General features: G+C 47.4%; 2 protein-coding genes across 4 annotated transcripts in view; one reads left to right on the top strand and one right to left on the bottom strand.

Moving 5' to 3' along the window:
- The window catches only part of LOC143798623 (protein kinase C theta type-like), a 1,028,586-nt gene that overhangs the window by 412,049 nt on the left and 591,270 nt on the right, over positions 1–25,267 (bottom strand). The window lies entirely within an intron of this gene.
- NRDE2 (NRDE-2, necessary for RNA interference, domain containing) overlaps positions 1–25,267 on the top strand; it is a 76,504-nt gene that overhangs the window by 5,674 nt on the left and 45,563 nt on the right. Inside the window, exon 2 of one of the 3 annotated variants that reach the window (XM_077267628.1) lies at positions 11,127–11,236. The exons of the other annotated variants lie outside the window; for them this stretch is intronic. The gene's annotated coding sequence lies outside the window, so the exon portion shown is untranslated. The remainder of the gene's footprint in view (positions 1–11,126; positions 11,237–25,267) is intronic. 3 annotated transcript variants of the gene reach the window in all.

Raw genomic sequence — 25,267 nt, 5'->3', positions numbered from 1 at the left:
CTACTGAGACCCCTGCCTGCTGACTATACCATACTGCACTACTGAGACCCCTGCCTGCTAACTATACCAACCTGCACTACTGAGACCCCTGCCTGCTAACTATACCACACTGTGCTACTGAGACCCGTCGGCTAACTATACCACACTGAACTACTGATATCCCTGCCTGCTAACTATACCACACTGCACTACTGAGACCCCTGCTTGCTAATTATACCACACTGCACTACTGAGACCCCTGCCTGCTAACTATACCACACTGTACTACTGAGACCCCTGCCTGCTAACTATACCACACTGTACTACTGAGACCCCTGCCTGCTAACTATACCACACTGCACTACTGAGACCCCTGCCTGCTAACTATACCACACTGTACTACTGAGACCCCTGCCTGCTAACTATACCACACTGCACTACTGAGACCCCTGCCTGCTAACTATACCACACTGCACTACTGAGACCCCTGCCTGCTAACTATACCACACTGCACTACTGAGACCCCTGCCTGCTAACTATACCAACCTGCACTACTGAGACCCCTGCCTGCTAACTATACCACACTGCACTACTGAGACCCCTGCCTGCTAACTATACCACACTGTACTACTGAGACCACTGCCTGCTAACTATACCACACTGCACTACTGAGACCCCTGCCTGCTAACTATACCACATTGCACTACTGAGACCCCTGCCTGCTAACTATACCACACTGTACTACTGAGACCCCTGCCTGCTAACTATACCACACTGTACTACTGAGACCCCTGCCTGCTAACTATACCACACTGCACTACTGAGACCCCTGCCTGCTAACTATACCACACTGCACTACTGAGACCCCTGCCTGCTAACTATACCACACTGCACTACTGAGACCCCTGCCTGCTAACTATACCAACCTGCACTACTGAGACCCCTGCCTGCTAACTATACCAACCTGCACTACTGAGACCCCTGCCTGCTAACTATACCACACTGCACTACTGAGACCCCTGCCTGCTAACTATACCAACCTGCACTACTGAGACCCCTGCCTGCTAACTATACCACACTGTGCTACTGAGACCCCTGCCTGCTAACTATACCACACTGCACTACTGAGACCCCTGCCTGCTAACTATACCACACTGCACTACTGAGACCCCTGCCTGCTAACTATACCAACCTGCACTACTGAGATCCCTGCCTGCAGCTATGGTGAGGAGTAATGCACTGCTGAGAGGTCAAAGTCCTTTATGAATGGGACAAGACTGCAGAATGGAGTAATTATCCAGTATAGACAAGTGGGGGTGTTCAAGTTCCAGTCTGTATAACAGCGACCATCACTGGACCCCTACCCCTCGCCCCCGCTCCCTCATCACCAGCTCACGTACAAATCAGGTTTTACTGGAATTTACTTGAACCATGAACCCTTCAGTTGTACTCTGACTTCAGCAATAAAAGTCACACAACAGCCCATATACAACATGTATGACCCCATCCCTCTCAGAATCCCCTACTCCTCTGTATTATGCGCTTACACTATTCATGGACCAGGAGGATCAGGATGAACAGTTCTATTTAGGCAGGAGCGGACATACCATTGGTGCAACCTCTACAGCTGCACAGGGGCCCAGGATTTAAGGGGTCACTTATTGAATTGTGCATTATGATGAGTTATTGGGCTACAAAGGGCCAATACTTTGTTTTTGCACAGAGGCCTCTTGTGTCTGTTTATGCTACTGCATCTATGAGTCTGCACTGTGCCCTGCACTCAGATCCATGTCCTGGTCATATGCCATGAATCTGACAGTGATCCCCGATGCGCCATACTGAAATTACAAAAAAAAGAGAAAAAATAGCACAAGAATAGGGTGTTATCTGGGTGATAAGTAGCAGGAATAGTATTGTTATATGCTGACCTTATCCAGGGTTGTAGGGCTGCTGCAGATCCACGGGTGAATTCACAAAAAAACAATATGAGAAGTTTGTGGTTCATCGCCAGAGGAATTGTAAAATACCATATCGAGGTTACCACGTGGTGCGATATCCAGAGGATACAAGACCGGGATCAATTACGGTATGTTATAGCGTGCGTCAGACAGTCACAATATAAAAAGACCATCAAAAATGGAAGGGGACGCGAGCACATCACAGTGTGACCCCACGTCAGGGATCACAATCTGTGCAGTCAGGAAACAGAGGTGATGGTCAATCAATGTCATTGGTGCAAATGAAAGGGCCAACAGGAGCAGTGGAGGGGACAGCAAGACGAACCCCAAAAAGGGAAAGGAGCAGGTGCCGGCCACAGACAAAACAGGGAGAGTTGTAAAAACACATTTTTGGGAACAGAAATAATCCGTGCTGAACTTCAACATTCCTGAATCCTGACCCTTACCCGACATCAGCCATTGGGGCGGGTGTCAGTGGCCCCAAAACACATTCGATGGATGGCTGGAGGACAGAAAGTTGCAGTCATACACATCCATTTCAGAGGCTATATACTAAGGGTATGTGTCCACGTTCAGGATTGCATCAGGATTTGGTCAGGATTTTTCATCAGTATTTGTAAGCCAAAACCAGGAGTGGAACAATTAGAGGAAAAGTGTAATAGAACATATGCACCACTTTTGCATTTATCACCCACTCCTGGTTTTGGCTTACAAATACTGATGAAAAATCCTGACCAAATCCTGATGCAATCCTGAACGTGGACACATACCCTAACTCTCCTCCCCTTTCTCGCCTGTACACCCATTTTCTTGGCAGTAGGATGACCGCATGATAGCTCACAACCTGTCTGGGAGCTTACAATGTAAACTTTTTCTTTTGAGTTTCTATTCATCTTGGTGCAGATGACAGCGAAGGAGAAAGCGTTCTAATTATATGGTGGCAGCTAATTTACTACTGCGCCCTTCAAAAAATCTGTGCAGAAGTAGCCGGACATTCACTGCACAAGTCTAATCTTTATTACATATTTTATGTGACTTTTGGTCATTGGTCAAAGTGTAAATGAAGTTGAAAAGATTGCCCTAATAAATATGGAAGGACGGCCCCGGCAGCGTGTCATCTCGGAGCTGGCAAGACATTCAAAGGAAAGGGAAACAGCCATCAGGCAGGGAGCGGCTGCACCAGAATCCACCTCCAGCGCACACATATGATCTTCACACTGGGATTAGTCAATGTAGGATGAAGACTTCTGCAGCTACATTATTCAAGATCAGAGCCGCCATCAGGGCATTACTACCTTGACTGGCGCATGGTGCACAATCAGCAGCGGGGGTCCGCATCGGGCCCCGTCTCTTCTGCTCCGTGCCCCAGCGGCAGGATTCTTCCAGGGCAGTAACTGAACCTGCGTCTTGAGACACGGCGACAGAATGGAGAGACAAGGAAGAATGGAGACGCGGGGCAGGATGGAGACGGGGCAAGAATGGAGACATGGGGCAGGATGGAGACACGGGTCAGAATGGAGACACGGGGCAAGAATGGAGACACGGGGCAAGAATGGAGACACGGGGCAAGAATGGAGACACGGGGCAAGAATGGAGACACGGGGCAAGAATGGAGACACGGGGCAAGAATGGAGACACACGGGGCAGGATGGAGACTCATGGGGCAGGATGGAGACTCATGGGGCAGGATGGAGACTCATGGGGCAGGATGGAGACAGATGGGGCAGGATGGAGACACATAGTGCAGGATCATGGGGCAGGATGGATACAATGGGGGCAGATGAGGTAAGATCATGGGACAGATGGGGAGATGATATGGGGCAGGATGGGACATCACATGGGGCAGAATGGATAGTCATGAGGGCAAGATGGGAGAACATATGGGGCCAGGATTGGAGAACATATGGCTGCAACCAGGAATGAGACACACTGGGGCCAGGATGGGGGATATTATTACCATAAGACCTAATTAAGGAATATTATTACTACAGTGATGTATTTATTTTTTCAGGATACTGTTTTAAAAGGGGGAGGCGGTCCTGTTACTGTGCAGAGCGACACTGTCGCCTTTTTTTCTTCATCTGGTGATCTTTAGAATTAAAAAAAAAAATAATGTGCTCTGCAAGCGGTGCTCTAGATAACTGTTATTTCCTGCAGAGACGAGCCCTGGCTGGAAGAAGTGACGGCAGTCTGTGCTGGATGAAGATGAAAAGTGAAGATGAAGGACTTCACCTAGAGACGTCACTGGTGAGTCAGTGTGTTACCTGTACACTGACACTATACACTGTAAACTACAGTACAGACCAAAAGTTTGGACACACCTCATTTAAAGATTTTTCTGTATTTTCATGACTATGAAAATTTTACATTCACACTGAAGGCATCAAAACCATGAATTAACACGTGGAATTATATCCTTAACAAAAAAGTGTGAAACAACTGAAAATATGTCTTCTATTCTAGGTTCTTCAAAGTAGCCACCTTTTGGTTTGATGACTGCTTTGCACACTCTTGGCATTCTCTTGATGAGCTTCAAGAGGTAGTCACCGGGAATGGTCTTGCAACAATCTTGAAGGAGTTCCCAGAGATGCTTAGCACTTGTTGGTCCTTTTGCCTTCATTCTGCGGTCCAGCTCACCCCAAACCATCTCGATTGGGTTCAGGTCTGGTGACTGTGGGGGCCAGGTCATGTGACATAGCACCCCATCACTCTCCTTCTTGGTCAAATAGCCCTTACACAGCCTGGAGGTGTGTTTGGGGTCATTGTCCTGTTGAAAAATAAATGATGGTCCAACTAAACGCAAACCGGATGGAATAGCATGCGGCTGCAAGATGCTGTGGTAGCCATGCTGGTTCAGTATGCCTTCAATTTTAAATACCGTATTTTTTGGACTACAAGACACATTTTTCCCCCAAAAAAAGAAGGGGGGAAAATAGGGGGTGCGTCTAATTATTATTATTATTATTTATTGTTATAGCGCCATTTATTCCATGGCGCTTTACATGTGAGGAGGGGTATACATAATAAAAACAAGTACAATAATCTTAAACAGTACAAGTCATAACTGGTACAGGAGGCTAATAGTCGTAATGCAGGCTTACCGCGGCGGCAGAGGTGCGGGGATGAGTAGGCGCAGTGAGCGGGGTCCCTTTCACCGGTGAGGTGATGCAGCAGCCCGGTAAGCAGCAGAGCCGGGTGAATCCTGTTGTTATCGGTGGCAGCGGCCATCTTCCTGAGGCCGCGCGTGCGCAGATGGAGTGCTCTGCTTCCCGGGGCTTCAGGAAAATGGCCGCGGGAGGCCATGCGTGCGCAGATGGAGATCGCGGTGGCCATTTTCCTGAAGCCGAGTTCGCAGATTTAGATCTTGGCTTCAGGAAAATGGCCGCCGCGATCTCCATCTGTGCACGCGCGGCCTCCCGCGGCCATTTTCCTGAAGCCCCGGGAAGCAGAGCACTTCATCAGCGCACACGCGGCCTCAGGAAGATGGCTGCCACCACCGATAACAGGATTCACCCGGCTCTGCTGCTTACCGGGCTGCTGCATCACCTCACCGGTGAAAGGGACCCCTCTCACGCCATACCTCTCACTGCGCCTCCTCATCCCCGCACCTCTGCCGGTAACCACTGCTGCAACCCTCCCATGGACACCAGGCTGTGGCATCGCCCACTTAAGCAGGAAGGGACCCTGCTCAGGTGCACGCTGTACCGCATCACCCCACCTCTGCCGACACCATGCCTCCTGTGACCCTGCTCTGCCACCGCCAGCCCTCAGGTAAGATTCTGTAAATTCGGACAATAAGACGGACCCCCATCTTATAAAAAAATATTTTTTTCTGCAATTTTCACCCCAAATTTGGGGTGCGTCTTATGGTTCGGTGCGTCTTATAGTCCGAAAAATACGGTAAACCCCCAACAGTGTCACAAGCAAAGCACCCCCACACCATCATACCACCTCCTCCATGCTTCACGGTGGGAACCAGGCATGTAGAGTCCATCCGTTCACCCTTTTCTGCGTCGCACAAAGACACGGTGGTTGGAACCAAAGATCTCAAATTTGGACTCATCAGACGAAAGAACAGATTTCCACTGGTCTAATGTCCATTCCTTGTGTTCTTTAGCCCAAACAAGTCTCTTCTGCTTGTTGCCTGTCCTTAGCAGGGGTTTCCTAGCAGCTATTTTACCATGAAGGCCTGCTGTACAAAGTCTCCTCTTAACAGTTGTTGTAGAGATGTGTTTGCTGCTAGAACTCTGTGTGGCATTGACCTGGTCTCTAATCTGAGCTGCTGTTAACCTGCGATTTCTAAGGCTGAACTTCTCAGAAGCAGAGGTGACTCTTGGTCTTCCTTTCCCGGGGCGGTTCTCATGTGAGCCAGTTTCTTTGTAGCGCTTGATGGTTTTTGCCACTGCACTTGGGGGCACTTTCAAAGTTTGCCCAATTTTTCGGACTCACTGACCTTCATTTCTTAAAGTAATGATGGCCCTCGTTTTTCTTTACTTAGCTGATTTTTTCTTGCCATAATACAAATTCTAATAGTCTATTCAGTAGGACTATCAGCTGTGTATCCACCAGACTTCTGCACAACACAACTGATGGTCCCAACCCCATTTATAAGGCAAAAAATCCCACTTATTAAACCTGACAGGGCACACCTGTGAATTGAAAACCATTCGCGGTGGCTACCTCTTGAAGCTCATCAAGAGAATGCCAAGAGTGTGCAAAGCAGTCATCAAAGCAAAAGGTGGCTAGTTTGAAAAACCTAGAATATAAGACATAATTTCAGTTGTTTCACACTTTTTTGTTAAATATATAATTCCACATGTGTTAATTCATAGTTTTGATGCCTTCAGTGTGAATGTATAATTTTCATAGTCATGAAAATACAGAAAAATCTTTAAATGAGAAGGTGTGTCCAAACTTTTGGTCTATACTGTATATACAGAGCTCCTGTGTACAATGTCACCAGTGATCACTGTATGCAGAGCTCCAGTGTACAATGTTACTGGTGATCACTGTATTACCTGTACACTGACACTATATACAGAGCTCCTGTGTATAATGTCCCTGGTGATGACTGTATTATCTATACACTGACACTATATACAGTGGTCCCGTGTACAATGTCACCAGTAATCACTGTATTACCTTTACACTATATACAAAGCTCCTGTGTATAATGTCACCAGTGATCACTGTATTACCTGTACAGACTCTGCATACTAAGTACAGATCTCCTGTGCATAATGGCACTTATGGTGATATTAGTATTGTGGGTTTTTTTTATTACTGATCAGTATTGTAGTATTCGGTCACTATGTGGTGGTAATATGTTGCCCGGCCATGGTGTGGCGGTATTTGTTCCTTGTATGTGCTATTATTTGGTCACTATGTGGAGATAATACCGTATGTGGTCTGATCATGGTGTGGTGGTATTTGTTCCTTGTATGGGGTATTATTGGTCACCATGTGGTGGTAATATGTGGTGTGGACATGGTGCAATGGCATTTGTCCCTTGTATGTAATATTATTCGGTCACTGTGGTGGTAATATATAGTCTGGACATGGTGTGGCAGTATTTGTTCCTTGTGTGTGGTATTATAGGTCACTATGTGGTGGTAATATGGCGTCTGGTCATGGTGCGGTGGTATTTGTCTCCTGTATGTGATATTATTGGTCATTTTAAAAATTGAAAAATAAAAATATTTTTTTAAGTCGCCACCACGACAAGGTAGACTCTCTTGGCCGAGCTCTACTGTACTCTAACCTATTAAACATTTGTGAAAATATCCAATACAGTTTAGGTACATTTTTATTTTTCAATTTTTAAAATGACCAATAATATCACATACAGGGGACAAATACCACCGCACCATGACCAGACACCATATTACCACCACAGTGACATATAATACCACACTCAAGGAACAAATACTGCCACACCATGTCCAGACCACATATTATCCCTCCCATCCTGCCCCGTGTCTCCATTATGCCCCCTGTCTCCATTATGCCCCCTGTCTCCATTATGCCCCCTGTCTTCATTCTTGCCCAGTGTCTCCATTCTGCCCCCGGTCTCCCATTCTGCCCGTGTTTCCATTTTGCCCCCGTGCCTCCCATCATGCCCCGTGTCTCCATTCTTGCCCCGTGTCTCCATTCTTGCCCCGTGTCTCCATTCTTGCCCCGTGTCTCCATTCTTGCCCCGTGTCTCCATTCTTGCCCCGTGTCTCCATTCTTGCCCCGTGTCTCCATTCTTGCCCCGTGTCTCCATTCTTGCCCCCTGTGTCTCCATTCTTGCCCCGTCTCCATTCTTGCCCCGTCTCCATTCTTGCCCCCTGTGTCTCCATTCTTGCCCCCTGTGTCTCCATTCTTGCCCCCTGTGTCTCCATTCTTGCCCCTTGTGTCTCCATTCTTGCCCCCTGTGTCTCCATTCTTGCCCCGTGTCTCCATTCTTGCCCCGTGTCTCCATTCTTGCCCCGTGTCTCCATTCTTGCCCCCGTGTCTCCATTCTTGCCCCGTGTCTCCATTCTTGCCCCGTGTCTCCATTCTTGCCCCGTGTCTCCATTCTTGCCCCCTGTGTCTCCATTCTTGCCCCCTGTGTCTCCATTCTTGCCCCCTGTCTCCATTCTTGCCCCGTGTCTCCATTCTTTCCCCCTGTGTCTCCATTCTTGCCCCGTCTCCATTCTCGCCCCCTGTGTCTCCATTCTTGCCCCCGTGTCTCCATTCTTGCCCCCGTGTCTCCATTCTGCCCCCGTGTCTCCCATTTCAATAAAAATAATAATAAAAAAAACAAACTTTCTCCTTACCTTGTCGCACTCCTGCGGCGATGATCCCTTCAGGCGTTTCAAGCGCGCATTCGCCGGCGAATGACAATGACGTCATATGCCGGCGACGTGCGCGCTGATGTCAGCTGCCAGCCTTATATTGGCTGGCGGCTTTAACTATTGACGTGCGGGCCCGAACGGCAATAAAGTAATGAACCTGTATCTTGAGACACAGGTTCAGTTACTGCACCGGCAGAATCCTGCTGCTGGGGCCCGCAGCAGAAGAAACGGGGCCCAATGCGGACCCCCTCTGCTGATCAGACCCCATACGCCAGTTAGGGTAGTAATGCCCTGATGAGGACGGATCCCCCAACATCGTCCCATGATGTCAGCACAAATTTTTCTCTTGCTTTGAACATTTCCAACATTGTATCAGTGCAAGAAAAATGTGACCAAAGAGGATCTCTCTAAAAGTAGCAATTCCTTACTATGATTTCATGTGAACGTTAAAGGGGTTGTCCTGCGAAAACAAGTTACCAATGATCGGCATAAGTTTTGTCTGTTAGTATGGAGCAGAAGCGCACATGGCTGACCGCTGCGCTGCTCCTTTTGGGGCTGCCCAGCGTTGCAGTCTGTTTCTGGCAGGTACATAAATAATGGAGCGGCGACCGCGCATGCGCACTGCCGCTCCATACTAACAGGGATTAAAGTGCCCATTTGGGGGAAAATGATTCCTCGTGTCACCATTCAGTGAGGGTCCCAGCAGTTGGACCCGCCGATCAGTCAGTTATCAACATTCTAATGGATAAAGGGGTTGTCCAGTAGGGTGTTTCATTTTGTATGGTAAAAATTAAACTGTCAAATTTTTGCAGACTTTGCTTACGCCCCGAGTCTCTCTAATGTAAAAAGTATATATGCCAAATTTCAAGACGATGGAACAATATTTAGAGGTTGCACACTTTTATCAGTTTAATAAAAGTACGCAAAAAAACAGATTTTCAATGTTAAGTATTTTTTTATTAGAAATTCAAACAACTAAAAACTTAGAATAAGGCCGGAGTCACACTAGACCGTAATAAGGACGAGTGCTATGCGATAAAAAAATCGCATAGCACTCGGACCAGTATTCTACTATGGGGCAGCTCACATCACCGTTTTTTTCCCCCGCCGTTTTCAGTGTGCGAGTGAAATTGCAGCATGCTGCAATTTTCACCGACACTTGGCCGAGTCTCTGCTCACTTGCACCCATATAAGCCTATGGGTGCGAGTGAGACAGCGCACATCACTCGGATATCATCTGAGTGATGTGCGATATACGCTGACCCCGGCAATGGAGGAGATGGAGAAATTCAATTCTCCTCCTCCTCCGCAGCTGTGCTCCGATCCTCTCTGTGTGAGAGGCTCGGAGCACAGACGCATGACCCTCGGCTCCTGCTCCTAGCAGAGCAGGAGCCGAGTGTCGTTAGCATATCACATCCGGCTCGCATCGGATGCCATACGCTAGTGTGACCCCGGCCTAATAGTGACAATAAACAGTAACATTGATAGGCAGTATCATACGTATTAAATGATTTACACTAATGTGCTGTGAAATATGCAACTCCTTCTTTTGTTTGCTTGGTAAAGGCTTTTCTATGATACTCAACAACTCTTAACAAGAACTGTTTCTGTTGTTCATCTCTGATTGAATTATTAAACTTCTTTATCAGAGCAATGCCCCTTTCCGCGGTGTCATTCACCACCTTAAGAGCATTGACGGAGCTTCTTAGTGTTTCACTGCAATATTCTTCTACGTCGTGGATCCCAAACAATTGAAAGAATGTCTTTGTTTTACTTGTAACAAAATCGCTGAAGTCTTTTCCTTCAAAAATTAGGTTTTTACCTTCCAACTGTTTCAGCTCCTTTTTCTTTGCAGGTTTCATTCTTAAATTTTCAAACATCTTATCCTTCTCAGCCTGACTGATTCGTTAATCCAAAAATGACAATCTTATGTTAGTTTCTGACAGATACCAAATGTGTCTCTTAGCCACTGTGAGGGCACTTTCTCTGACATCTTTATCTGGATAATATTGCAAAAGCTATAGCATCTCCAAATCATTCTTTGGAGCCAATCGACTTACAACTGCCTCGTGCCAAAAGCGGACATATATTAGACAAGAAAAAGTGCTACTTTTCTTATTCTTTTCAATTCAGTATTAGAAATATGCAATTGTTTAGAGAATAGCACAATTTTGAGTACATATATGGCCTTTGCTATCCACCTTGCTTCAGTCAGAGCCCCTGAAACCCTAAATTCAAAATAGTTTTCTTCCCAACCTCCAAGATATAAAAATGATAGTTGTAATAGCTCTTTGTAATCTTCTCTTGGATGACTGTCATCTTTCAAGACATTATTGAGGTAGTCCACCATTTTCACACATTGTTCTTCTAGAAAACCTTGAATGGGATTTTCATCTAACATCGTGGTATAAGACTTCTTATCAACTGAATTATCCTGATTTTGGAACTTTCGGAAAATCTGGATGTCAGGACCACTTGATGGTATGTTACAACAGTTACCAAACACTACTTTCAAGATTAATTTGTGGGTGTGGTGGCGGCAAGCCAACCACAACAATGGTCTCCCAAATTCAGTTTCAATTCTGATACATGCTCCTTGGATCATTCCTGTATTAGATGCAGGTGTATCGAAAGATATACCAATGATACAGTCACATAGCATGAATCGGTCCACCTCCTGAATAATAACTTCAGCCATTAGCTCACCAGTACCTTTCTGGGCTACAGGTACGCCAAGCAAATGCTCAAAATCTTTTCCAGTTACAAGAACAGCAAATCTATCTTCTAGAGTTTTGACACTCCCACAGGCAACAGAGGGCAACAATTTACTATCCCAATGTAAGACTAAATGAGGAGGATTTTCAAACAGTGACTTTTCCACGTTCTCAGCCATTTGTCTTCTGTTAATCACCCGAGCTCGTAACACGGTAGATGGAGATATGGAAATGCATGAAACATAGTTCCATAGTTACATAGTTATTAAGGTTGAAGGAAGACTGTAAGGGTACTGTCACACAGTCACACTTTGGACGCTACGACGGCACGATCCGTGACGTCGCAGCGTCGTATGAGTATCGCTCCAGCGTCGTAGACTGCGGTCACACTTTGCAATCACGGCGCTGGAGCGATGCCGAAGTCCCCGGGTAACCAGGGTAAACATCGGGTTACTAAGCGCAGGGCTGCGCTTAGTAACCCGATGTTTACCCTGGTTACCAGCGTAAGCGTAAAAAAAACAAACCGTACACACTCACATTCCGGTGTCTGTCCCCCGGCGCTGTGCTTCTCTGCACTATGTAAGCAGCAGAGCCGGAAAGCACAGCGGTGACGTCACCGCTGTGCCCGCTTTCCGGCCGGCAGGCGCTCACAGTGCAGAGAAGCTGAGACGCCGGGGGACAGACACCGGAATGTAAGTATGTACGGTTTGTTTTTTTTACATTTACGCTGGTAACCACGGTAAACATCGGGTTACTAAGCGCGGCCCTGCGCTTAGTTACCCGATGTTTACCCTGGTTACAAGCGAACACATCGCTGGATCGCTGTCACACACAACGATCCAGCGATGTCAGCGGGTGATCAAGCGACGAAAGAAAGTTCCAAACGATCTGCTACGACGTACGATTCTCAGCAGGATCCCTGATCGCTGATGCGTGTCAGACACAGCGATATCGTATGGATATCGCTGGAACGTCACGGATCGTACCGTCGTAGCGATCAAAGTGTGACTGTGTGACAGTACCCTAAGTCCATCTAGTTCAACCCATAGCCTAACCTAACATGCCCTAACATGTTGATCCAGAGGAAGGCAAAAAAAAACCATGTGGCAAAGAGTAACTCCACCATGGGGAAAAAAATTCCTTCCCGACTCCACATACGGCAATCAGACTAGTTCCCTGGATCAACGCCTTATCAAGGAATCTAGTGTATATACCCTGTAACATTATACTTTTCCAGAAAGGTATCCAGTCCCCTCTTAAATTTAATTAATGAATCACTCATTACAACATCATACATAGTGACCAAGGTTGTCGAATGGAGAGTTGTTTTCGATCCCATGTAGCCATGAGTGTGTGATCAAGAGGTTTTAATCTACGACCTGCACAAGATTTTTTCACTGGTGGTGCAGAAAATTCTTCCTCTTTGTGAATTGATGATGATAGAGATGAGACTGTGTGTTCCACTATAACTGTCTTGTTCATTTTGGCGATTTCTTTATAATGTTTAATCTTGTATGTCTCCTTTTTTCTGCATTTATTTTCTTCTTTTAATTTGTGAGGCAAGAACCTTATCTACACCACTCATTGATGAACTCATATGATCCTTTCTTTGTCACATAAGGAATGCTTTATTGTCTTCTAGTACGCTATTCATGGACATCACATTTTGCCTGGCAATATCAAATAGCTCAACAAGATCACCTTTCCAAATCTGCCGCTTCATATTTGCTTTGTCAGTGTTTCTTGATTTCTCTTTACCCAGATGTTGATATTCCTTGTTTAACTTCTGTATATGAGTTCGGATATTCTGCTCTGTCATGACAGGGATACTTGCTTTTTTCCACACTTCCTGTAGTTTAATACTTGTGGATTTAGCAGCACACAAGAGCGTTTCTTTCATTTCCTTGTGATGGTAAATAAAAACTAAAAGCACTTGTTCCTTGGAAGGGAGAAAAGCTCCCCAAAAATTCACCACCAGGCACCTTTTCAAATAACCAAATTCCCTTTCTAGTACTCATTTTCAGTTTAACTACCTGCGAAACATAATAGAAACACAACATACACATTAGTGTGATGTCGATGATACATTTTCATGAATTTTAGTACTTTCAGATAAAAGTGATCAAAGTGTGCAAACCCTAAATATTTATCGATTTCGCAAAAAATTTTTACATGGATTTTTTAGATGACTTAGACCAAGGATTCAAGCAAAGTCATATGAAAATCATATCTTCGGAAAAATGAAACACCCTATTGTCCAGTGACAAGTTAGGCTACGTTCACATTTGCGTTGTGCGCCGCAGCGTCGGCGCCGCAGCGCACAACGCAAACAAAAACGCAGCAAAACGCATGCACAACGCTGCGTTTTGCGCCGCATGCGTCGTTTTTTTCATTGAATTTGGACGCAGCAAAAATGCAACTTGCTGCGTCCTCTGCGCCCCGACGCGGGCGCCGCAGCGACGCATGCGGCGCAAAACGCAAGTGCGCCGCATGTCCATGCGCCCCCATGTTAAATATAGGGGCGCATGACGCATGCGGCGCCGCTGCGGCGCCCGACGCTGCGGCGCTGGCCGCAAATGTGAACGTAGCCTTAAGGCTCCGGCTACACAGCACCACGTCGAGTGACCAAAAATCACTCTACGCCTCTGCTACATCACTGTGTAAGGCAGGCGCAGAGTACCACGACCGTGAATAGGAAAGTCACAAAAAGTAGAAACCAGTTGCATCGCCCCAGTGCCTTTGAGACTGCAGTGGCTTCCTATTCACCTGTACTACGCTGCCATGTAGCAGCGACACAGAGCGATCTGTGGCCACATGTCCTGTGTCACGTCCAAAGTCACCATATAGCCCCCAGCCTAAAGGGGTTTTTATACTTAACCCCTTAACGACCACCAATACGCCTTTTAACGGCGTCAGTTAAGGGTACTTAAACCACAGCGCCGTTAATTAACGGCGCTGTGGAAAAAGTGAATAGCGCCCCCCAGAGTCAGATTTTCTCTGGGGTCTCGGTTGCCGGGGGTAGCCGAGACCCCCAGAGAACATGATTCGGGGGTTTTTTACCGACCTCCGGGTTGCGATCGCCGGTAATTAACCGTGTACCGGCGGTCGCAAAAAAACCCCGCGATTTCCCATTTAATGTCTCTGTCCTCCGATGTGATCGCACATCAGAGGACAGAGAAATGGGGTCCCCGATCGCCCCCCGATACTCACCTGTCTCCCCCGGTGCACCTCGTGGCTCCCGATGGGCGCCGCCATCTTGGCCCGGACAAAAAATGGCCCGCCGGCCGGCACCCAGAAGGTCTTTGGGGTCTCAGCTGCTGGGGGTAGCAGAGACCCCAAAGAACACGATCGGGGCCGGTTTTTACCGACCCCCGTTTTGCGATCGCAGTTAATTAACTGTTTATCGGCGTCAAAAAAAAAAAGCGATGTGTGATTCTCTGTCCTCTGTTGTGATCGCACATCAGAGGACAGAGAAATAGGGGGATTCGGGGACCCTGTTATACTTACCGGTGTCCCTGGGTCCTCCTGTGTCCCCTCCTGCTTCTTTATCCGGTACGAAAATGGCGGGCGCAGTGCACCTGCCATGATCTGCCGGCCGGCAGCTAGAGGAGTTGGGGCTAAATTTAGGGTTAGGGTTGGGGCTAAATTTAGGGTTAGGGTTGGGGCTAAATTTAGGGTTAGGGCTAGAGTTAGGCTTCTTTCACACTTGCGTCGGTACGGGGCTGTCGCAATGCGTTGGCCCGACATACCGACGCACGTTGTGAAAATTGTGCACAATGTGGGCAGCGGATGCAGTTTTTCAACGTATCCGCTGCCCAGTCTATAAGGGGGGGGGAGGGGGGGGGGTTACGGCCACGCATGCGCGGTCGGAAATGGCAGACGTGACATACAAAAAAGTTACATTGAACTTTTTTTGTGACGACGGTCCGCCAAAACACAACGGATCCAGTGCACGACGGACGCGACGTGTGGCCATCCGTCGCGATCCGTCGGCAATACAAGTCTATGGGCAAAAACGCATCCTGCGGGCACATTTGCAGGATCCGTTTTTTGTCCAAAATGATGGATTGCAACGGATGCCATACGACGCAAGTGTGAAAGTAGCCTTAGGGTTAGGGCTAAAGTTAGGGCTAGGGTTAGGATTGAGCTAGGGTTAGGGTTGGGGCTAAATTTAGGGTTAGGGCTAGGGTTGGGGCTAAAGTTAGGGTTAAGGCTAGGGTTGGTGTTAGGGTTGGCATTAGGGTTACGTTTGGGATTAGGGTTAAGGTTAGGGTTGGGATTAGGATTAGGGGTGTGTTGGATTTAGGGTTTTGATTAGGGTTATGGTTAGGATTTAGATTAGGGTTGTTTTGGGGTTAGGGTTGTGATTATCGTTAGGGTTGTGATTAGGATTATGGATCGGGTTGGGATTAGGGTTAGGGGTGTGTAGGGGTTAGGGTTGGAGTTAGAATTGGGGGGTTTCCACTGTTTAGGTACATCAAGGAGACTTCAAACACGAATGGTCCCCCCCACACATGGGGTAACAGCATACTCAGGACAAATTGGACAACAAGTTTTGGGGTCCAATTTCTCTTGTTAACCTTGTGAAAATAAAAACTTGGGGGCTAAAAAAAATCTTTTTTGTGGAAAAAAAAATTTTTTTATTTTCACGACTCTGCATTATAAACTTCTGTGAAGCACTTGGGCATTCAAAGTTCTCACCACACATCTAGATGAGTTCCTTGGGGGGTCTAGTTTCCAAAATGGGGTCACTTGTGGGGGGTTTCTACTGTTTAGGTACATCAGGGGCTCTGCAAACGCAACATAACGTCCGCAGACCATTCTATTAAAGTCTGCATTCCAAAACGGCGCTCCTTCCCTTCCGAGCTCTGCCATGCGCCCAAACAGTGGTCCCCCCCACATATGGGGTATCAGCCTACTCAGCATAAATTGCACAATAAATTTTGGGGTCCAATTTCTCCTGTTACCCTTGTGAAAGTAAAAATTTGGAGGTGAAGAGATCATTTTTGTGGAAAAAATATGATTTTTTTTATTTTCATGGCTCTACATTATAAACTTCTGTGAAGCAGTTGGGGGTTCATAGTGCTCACCACACATCTAGATAAGCTCTTTGGGGGGTCTAGTTTCCAAAATGGGGTCACTTGTGGGGGATTTCTACTGTTTAGGTACATCAGGAGCTCTGCAAATGCAACATGACGCCCGCAGACCATCCCATAAAAGTCTGCATTCCAAGCGGCGCTCCTTCCTTTCTGAGCCCCGATGGGTGCCCAAACAGTGCCCCCCCACATATGGGGTATCAGCATACTCAGGACAAACTGGTCAACAGATTTTGGGGTCCAATGTCTCCTCATACCCTTGAGAAAATAAAAAAATTGCAGGCTAAAAAATAATTTTTGAGGGAAAAAAAAAGGATTTTTTTTTTTATTTTCACGGCTCTACCTTATAAATTTCTGTGAAGCACTTGGGGGTTTAAAGTGCTCACCACACGTCTAGATAAGTTCCTTAAGGGGTCTAGTTTCCAAAATGGGGTCACTTATGGAGGGTTTCTACTGTTTAGGCACATCAGGGGCTCTCCAAACGCGACATGGCGTCCGATCTCAATTCCAGCCAATTCTGCATTGAAAAAGTCAAACGGTGCTCCTTCTCTTCCAAGCTCTGCGGTGCGCCCAAACAGTGGTTTACCCCCACATATGGGGTATCGACGTACTCATGAGAAATTGCACAACAACTTTTGTGGTCTAATTTCTCCTGTTACCCTTGTGAAAATAAGAATTTGTGGGCGAAAAGATCATTTTTGTGTGAAATGCAATTTTTTATTTTCACGGCTCTACGTTATAAACTTCTGTGAAGCACTTGGGGGTTCAAAGTGCTCACCACACATCTAGATAAGTTCCTTAAGGGGTCTAGTTTCCAAAATGGTGTCACTTGTGGACTGTTCCCACTGTTTAGGCACATCAGGGGCTCTCTAAACGTGACATGGCATCCGATCTCAATTCCAGCCAATTCTGCATTGAAAAAGTCAAACGGCGCTCCTTCTCTTCCAAGCTCTGCGGTGCGCCCAAACAGTGGTTTACTCCCACATATGGGGTATCGGCGTATTCAGGTGAAATTGCACAACAAAATTTATGGTTACATTTCTGTTTTTACACTTGTGATAATAAAAAAAAATGGTTCTGAAGTAAAATGTTTGCCAAAAAAAAGTTAAATGTTCATTTTTTCCTTCCACATTGTTTCAGTTCCTGTGAAGCACGTAAAGGGTTAATAAACTTCTTGAATGTGGTTTTGAGCACCTTGAGGGGTGCAGTTTTTAGAATGGTGTCACACTTGGTTATTTTCTATCATATAGACCCCTCAAAATGACTTCAAATGTGATGTGGTCCCTAAAGAAAAATGGTGTTGTAAAAATGAGAAATTGCTGGTCAACTTTTAACCCTTATAACTCCCTAGCAAAAAAAAAATTGTTTCCAAAATTGTGCGTAATTGTGTGTAAAGTAGACATATGGGAAATGTTACTTATTAACTAGTTTTTGTGACATATCTCTCTGATTTAAGGGCATAAAAATACACAGTTTAAAAATTGCAAAATTTTCGCCATATTTCCGTTTTTTTTAAAATAATTGCAAGTAATATCGAAGAAATGTTACCACTAACATGAAGTACAATATGTCACGAAAAAACAATCTCTGAATCAGCGGGATCTGTTAAAGCGTTCCAGAGTTATAACCTCATAAAGTGACAGTGGTCAGAATTGTAAAAATTGGCTCAGTCATTAAGTACCAAATTGGCTCTGTCACTAAGGGGTTAAAGGGGTATTCCCCTCAGACCATTATGGTGTATTCACACAAATACCACAAAGGTGGGCTCTCAGTTCTGGGAAAAACAGGACAATTTTGACCTTCATGTCACCATAAAAGCCAGGGCTGATTATGTAAAGATCGGCCTATTTCTCCATTCAATCTGTGGCTGAAATAGGGACCCCAGTTCTCTTCCATATAAGAGATGAGACCCAACCCCCCCCCACACACACACACACACACACACACCAACAGACATTTATGGGTACACTGTGAACATGCTCAAAGTGTCCTAGGCTACTTTCACACTAGCGTCGGTACGGGGCCGTCGCGCTGCGTCGGCCCGACGTACCGACGCATACTGTGCAAGCGCCGCACAACGGGGGCAGCGGATGCTGTTTATCTGCGCATCCGCTGCCCCATTGTGAGGTGCGGGGAGGTGGGGGCGGAGTTCCGGCCGCGCATGCGCTGTCGGAAATGGCGGACCGTCGGCACCAAAAAACGTTACATGTAACGTTATTTGCTGCCGGCAGTCCGCCACAACACGACGCAACCGTCGCACGACGGTTGCGATGTGTGTCAATACGTCGCAATGCGTCGCTAATGTTAGTCTATGGGGAAAAAAAACGCATCCTGCAGACGACTTTGCAGGATGCGTTTTTTCGCCAAAACGACGCATTGCGACGTATGCAAAAAAACGCTAGTGTGAAAGTAGCCTTAGATGGGATTACCCCTTTAATATATTGATGAATTAAGCCCTAAATGCTGGAACGCTGGGGGTCTGACCAAAGTGACCCAGAGCTAGTCCAGTGTATGAATCGGGGCACCACACACTGGTGGTGGCCGCTGTGCTTTGGGTGGAGGATTCCTGGGCAGCTGGACGCATAGTAATGCTGCAGTAAGGTCAGAGTGGGAGGCTCTGGAATGTAACATGGAAAATTGCATCATTTTGTTGTTTTTTTGTCTTTAATCCAAAGCAACCTCAGAGGGGGAGAAAGCGAGCAGAACTGAGGAGCGGATAAACTGAAAGCACTGTGCACCCCCAGCTCATCCCAAAACACAGCCATCCACACAAGCCCTATCAGGTGTCACCTAGATTTGGGAGGGGGTGTAATTAGTTGAAGCCTTCTAGGATTTCGTTTGCAGGGGTGCCATGTTACACAGTATATCGAGATCATTGTTTCAACCCTATGGCCAATGCAACTTTCAGAAATTGGTGTTAGGTTATACGGATATCAGATATTTTATTGATAAAGAGCAAAGGTGAGAGGAATATCAGCCCTCGGGCAAGCACTATGAATTATTCATTAAAAATGCTATTTGGAGGAATGCCTCTTATCTCAATGGAGACTGCACGGCTTAGGCTACTTTCACACTAGTCCGGCGGTACGGGCCGTCGCAAACAGTCGGCCTGACGTACCGACGGACAGTGTGTTAATGTAGCACAATGTGGGCAGCGGATGCAGATTTACAACGCATCCGCTGCCCATTGTGAGTTCCGGGGAGGAGGGGGCGGAGTTTCGGCCGCGCATGCGCGGTCGAAAATGGCGGACACGACGCACAAAAAAAGTTACATGGAACTTTTTTGTGCCAACGGTCAGCCAAAACACGACGCACTACTGATGCGACGTGTGGCAGTCCGTCGCAATGTGTCGCTAATGCAAGTGTATGGAGAAAATACGCATCCTGCGGGCAACTTTGCAGGATACATTTTTTCTCCAAAACAACGCATTGCGACATCCGTCTAACGACGCTAGTGTGAAAGTAGCCTTATCCTGCCCTCTATGATGGGCCGCATTCCTTCCCATACAGGTGCCCCCCAGAACAAGGGCCCAATGGGGTCATAAACTGAGTGATAATGGTATTATATAAGCAGCCTGGTGGGAGCACGGGGCGAAAACAGGCTTGGGCTCAGCTGCTATTCCTAAGAGAGGTGTGAATGTGGACATCAGAGGAAGGGTTGGGCAGACGACACCATTCGCCATCCGGGAGTCTAGTGGGTGAGGCTGGTTCTGTGGGTTTACTAACTTATTCCTGACCTTAACCCTATTCACCCAGTGTCCTGTAGATTAACAGCCCCAATAACCCATATTGAAGAATTTAGTGCCCTAATGCCTTGTGTGTCGCGGGAGTCCAGGGCTTTAGTATCCCAGTCCCCGGAGTCCAGGGCTTCAGTTTCCCAGTCCTGGGAGTCCATAGGTTTAGGGTCACGCGTCCCGGGAGCCCGGAACTTTAGTGTCCCAGGAGTCCAGGGCTTTAGTATCCTAGTCACGGGAGTCCGGGGCTTTAGTGTCCCAGACCCGGGAGTCCAGGGTTTTAGTGTCCCAGTCCTGGGAGTCCAGGACTTTAGTATCCCAGTCCCGGGAGTCCAGGGTTTTAGTGTCCCAGTCCTAGGAGTTCAGAGCTTTATTGTCTCCGTCCTGGGAGTCCAGAACTTTAGTATCCGAGTCCAGGGTTTTAGTGTCCTGGGAGTCCGGAGCTTTAGTATCCCAGTCCCGGGAGTCCAGGGCTTTAGTGTCCCAGTCACGGGAGTCCAGGGCTTTAGTGTCCCAGACCCAGGAGTCCAGAGTTTTAGTGTCCCAGTCCTGGGAGTTCAGAGCTTTAGTGTCTCCGTCCCGGGAGTCCAGAACTTTAGTATCCGAGTCCAGGGTTTTAGTGTCCCAGTCCTGGGAGTCCGGAGCTTTATTATTCCAGTCCCGGGAGTCCAGGGCTTTAGTGTCCCAGTCATGGGAGTCCAGGGCTTTAGTGTCCCAGTCACGGGAGTCCAGGGCTTTAGTGTCCCAGACCTGGGAGTCCAGGGTTTTAGTGTCCCAGTCCTGGGAGTTCAGAGCTTTAGTTTCTCCGTCCCGGGAGTCCAGTACTTTAGTATCCGAGTCCAGGGTTTTAGTGTCCCAGTCCTGGGAGTCCAGAGCTTTAGTATCCCAGTCCCGAGAGTCCAGGGCTTTAGTGTCCCAGTCCCAGGAGTCCAGAGCTTTAGTGTTCCTGTCCTGGGAGTCCAGGGCTTTAGTGTCTCAGTCCAGGGTTTCAGTGTCCCAGTCCCGGGTGCCCAGGGCTTTAATGTCCCAGTCCCGGGCTTTAGTGACTCAGTGTCAAGAGTTCGGGGCTTAGTGTGCCAGTCACGGGAATCCAAGGCTTTTGTGTCCCTTTACATGAGTCCAGGGCTTAAGGGTCCCAGTCCCGGGTGTCCAGGGCTTTAGTGTCCAAGACCTGGGAGTCCAGGATTTTAGTGTCCCAGTCCTGGGAGTTCAGAGCTTTAGTGTCTCCGTCCCGGGAGTCCAGAACTTTAGTATCCGAGTCCAGGGTTTTAGTGTCCCAGTCCTGGGAGTCCAGAGCTTTAGTATACCAGTCCTGGAAGTCCAGGACTTTAGTGTCCCAGTCACGGGAGTCCAGGGCTTTATTGTGCCAGTCACGGGAGTCCAGAGCTTTAGTGCCCCAGTCCTGGGAGTCCAGAGCTTTAGTGTCACAGTCCCGGGAGTCCATGACTTTAGTATCCCAGTCCCGGGAGTCCAGGGCTTTAGTGTCCCAGTCCCAGGAGTCCAGGGTTTCAGTGTCCCAGTCCCAGGTGCCCAGGGCTTTAATGTCCCAGTCCCGGATGTCCAGGGCTTTAGTGACTCAGTGTGAAGAGTTCAGGGCTTAATGTGCCAGTCACGGGAATCCAAGGCTTTTGTGTCCCTTTACATGAGTCCAAGGCTTAAGGGTCCCAGTCCCAGGTGTCCAGGGCTTTAGGGTCCCAGTCCCGGGTGTCCAGGGCTTAGTGTCACAATCCCGGATGTCCAGCGGTTTAGTGTCCAAGTCCTGGGTGTCCAGGGCTTTAGTGCCCCAGTCCAAGGTGTCCACAGGTTTACTGTCTCAGTTCCTGGGGTCTAGTGGTTTAATGTCCAAAGCTTTTGAGTATGAGATAATGAGAGTTTGCATCTCAGGTTTTGCCTGAAACTAACAGACAGCGATTCATGACCTGCAGTCACATGCACATCCTCGAACTGACGTCCATATTGTACATTTGCTGGAGAGGAATCGTGCTTGAGAAAAATTGTGCTGCATACAGTCGCCTGCCATATACGAGTGCCGCTGCGGCCGTCCTGACCTTAATTAGAAGTGTTGAAGCTTTTCTAGCTTTCTGTCCGGTGACGGTGAATACATGAAATTTGCTCTAATAATCAGGAAGTGGGGGGCCGCAGCTCCACCGCCGCACGACCAAGCAGGATATCCTCCAATTATTCCACATCAGACAAGTGCCGTCCTTCACGCCGCACACATTTCATGACACATACACAGCGCAGCAAGAGTGGATAATGAGCATCGCTGCGAAATGTGATCTCCTAGGCGGGGGCTGCAAACACCAGAGTGTCTGCAGCAATGTCCACTAACATGGGGGCACCCAGAATAGGGTCCTTATGGGGCCACTGCATTGTAGATCTCACAGATGTAGGGGTACCCAGAATAGGGCCCTTGGGGCCACTGCACTGTAGATCTCACAGATGTAGGGGTACCCAGAATAGGGCCACTGCACTGTAGATCTCACAGATGTAGGGGTACCCAGAGTAGGGTCCTTATGGGGCCACTGCACTTTAGATCTCACAGATGTAGGGGTACCCAGAATAGGGCCCTTATGGGACTACTGCACTGTAGGGCTCAGTTATAGCGGTACCCAGAATAGGGCCCTCATGGGACCACTGCACTGTAGATCTCACCGTTATAGGGGCACTCAGGATAGGGGTCATTGCACTGTAGATCTCACTTTTATGGAAACACTTTGTAATAGGGGCACCACGGCTCTCAGTTATGGGGACACTATGGTTGGCAACTATACGCATAGTAATGTGGTTGACATAGTTATGGGGGCACTGGAAAAAGGGGGTTGTGATATAAACTTTGCATTCCAGCTAATTTATCAAAAATGTTCTGCCACTTAGTAACAACCTGGTATTGGGGGTCATTTTCAGAGAGTCCCTGAGCGAACTATAGGGGAAATAGGGAGTCAAGAGGTGGAGGTAAAAAAAAGGGGTCAAAGAGCACCAGGAGCTCTGCAGCGCAGAAAGAAACCGAGAAAGGGGTGCTGCAGAGCTGTGACCCCCTATTGTACTAAGTTTGAGTGGGAGAGGTCCTACTCTCTATAGGGCATCAATTTTAAAGGGGCTGTCTGGCATGAGGAAAAAAGGTAACCGTGCCACCCCACGTACCTGGCGCAGCCTCATTCAAATCACAGGGGCTAAGCTACAGTACCACACACAACCCATGGACAGGGGGGCGCAGTTCCTGGAAGTGTAAGTCCAATACTGTGGAACCCCTTTAAGCCCTATACAACAGCTGTAGCCAATAGACCCAGCTACACAACTCTCCACCAAGAGTGCAGGGGCACAAAAGATGGCAACTAAAGGGGAGCTCCCTCATGTGGCGGGCGTGATCCTGGGAGGGGGCACAGCGCTGCCAGCAATCCCCGGCGTCTCCTGGTGAGGAGGTTGCTAGGTCGAGGCGCACAAAGCGGCAGTCAGTGGGGATATCCAGAGCGCTAAATATTGACACAGAAAACTGACTGCGCCCCGGAGCCAAAGAATACACGCGCTGTAACCCCTTCACTCACTGAGCAGTGCACAACAATGTTACCAGGAGAGCGGCATCCACTGCACCCGACACACAGGGCCGGCCAAAAATCTGTGCCATAGCCCCGCCAAACCATGCCAGGGGCAACACTGGAGCGGACCACGGAGGAAGAGGGACCCTGCACAGCCCCCGCCGCCAGAGACTACACTAATACTGTGCACTAATGTCATCATCAGATCAGAGTGTATGACGTCACAGCCAGCAACTATATCACAATGTGTTATCTGTGGTGTTACATAGGACTGCAGGGGACATCTACTACATAATATGTACGCAGAGTTATCACTGTGGTGTTACATAGGACTGCAGGTGACATCTACTACATTATATGTACACAGTTATCACTGTGTTATTTGTGGTGTTACATAGGACTACAGGATACATCTACTACACTATCTGTACTCAGAGTTATCTCTGCACCATCTGTGGTGTTACATAGGACTGCAGGTGACATCTACATTATCTGTACTCAGTTATCACTGTTATCTGTGGTGTTACATAGGACTGCAGGGGACATCTACTACAATATCTGTACTCAGAGTTATCGCTGTGTTATCTGTGGTGTTACATAGGACTGCAGGGGACATCTCCCACATTATCTGTACTCAGAGAATTATCACTGTTATCTGTGGTGTTACATAGGACTGCAGGTGACATCTACTACATTATCTGTACTCACAGTTTTCACTGTCATCTGTGGTGTTACATAGGACTGCAGGTGACATCTACTACATTGTTTACTCACAGTTATCTCTGTGCCATCTGTGGTGTTACATAGGACTGCAGGTGACATCTACTACATTATGTTTACTCACAGTTATCTCTGTGCCATCTGTGGTGTTACATAGGACTCAGGTGACATACTACACTATATACTCAGAGTTATCATTGTGTTATTTGTAGTGTTACATAGGACTGCAGGTGACATCTACTACATTATCTGTACTCAGTTATGACTGTGTTGTCTGTGGTGTTACATAGGACTGCAGGTGGCATCGACCACATTATGGCCATGTGCGTCAGGATTTCTTGCAGAAATGTCCTGAACAAAACTGGACATTTTCTGCAATAAATCCGCATGTGTTTTTTTCACGTTTTTCTTGCTTTTTTTTGCTCGGATTTTTTGCGTTTTTTTCCGGAGATTTCCCGATGCAATAATATATTGGGAAATCCGCAAAATTAATGAACATGCTGCGTTTTTTACTGCGATGCGCTTTTTTCGTGGAAAAAAAGCAACATATGCACAAAAATTGCGGAATGCATTATAAATGATAGGATGCGTATGTATGCGTTTTTTAAGCATTTTTATAGCGGAAAAAAAGGCGAAAAATCCTGAACGTGTGCACACAGCCTATCTGTACTCCGAGAGTTATCACTGTGTGATACATAGTGTTACATAGGAC

The sequence above is a fragment of the Ranitomeya variabilis genome, chromosome 1 (assembly GCF_051348905.1).
Source record: "Ranitomeya variabilis isolate aRanVar5 chromosome 1, aRanVar5.hap1, whole genome shotgun sequence".
NCBI lineage: Eukaryota > Metazoa > Chordata > Amphibia > Anura > Dendrobatidae > Ranitomeya > Ranitomeya variabilis.
The sequence above is the reverse complement of the archived record's forward strand: the minus strand, read 5'-3'. Positions and strand labels throughout refer to the sequence as shown.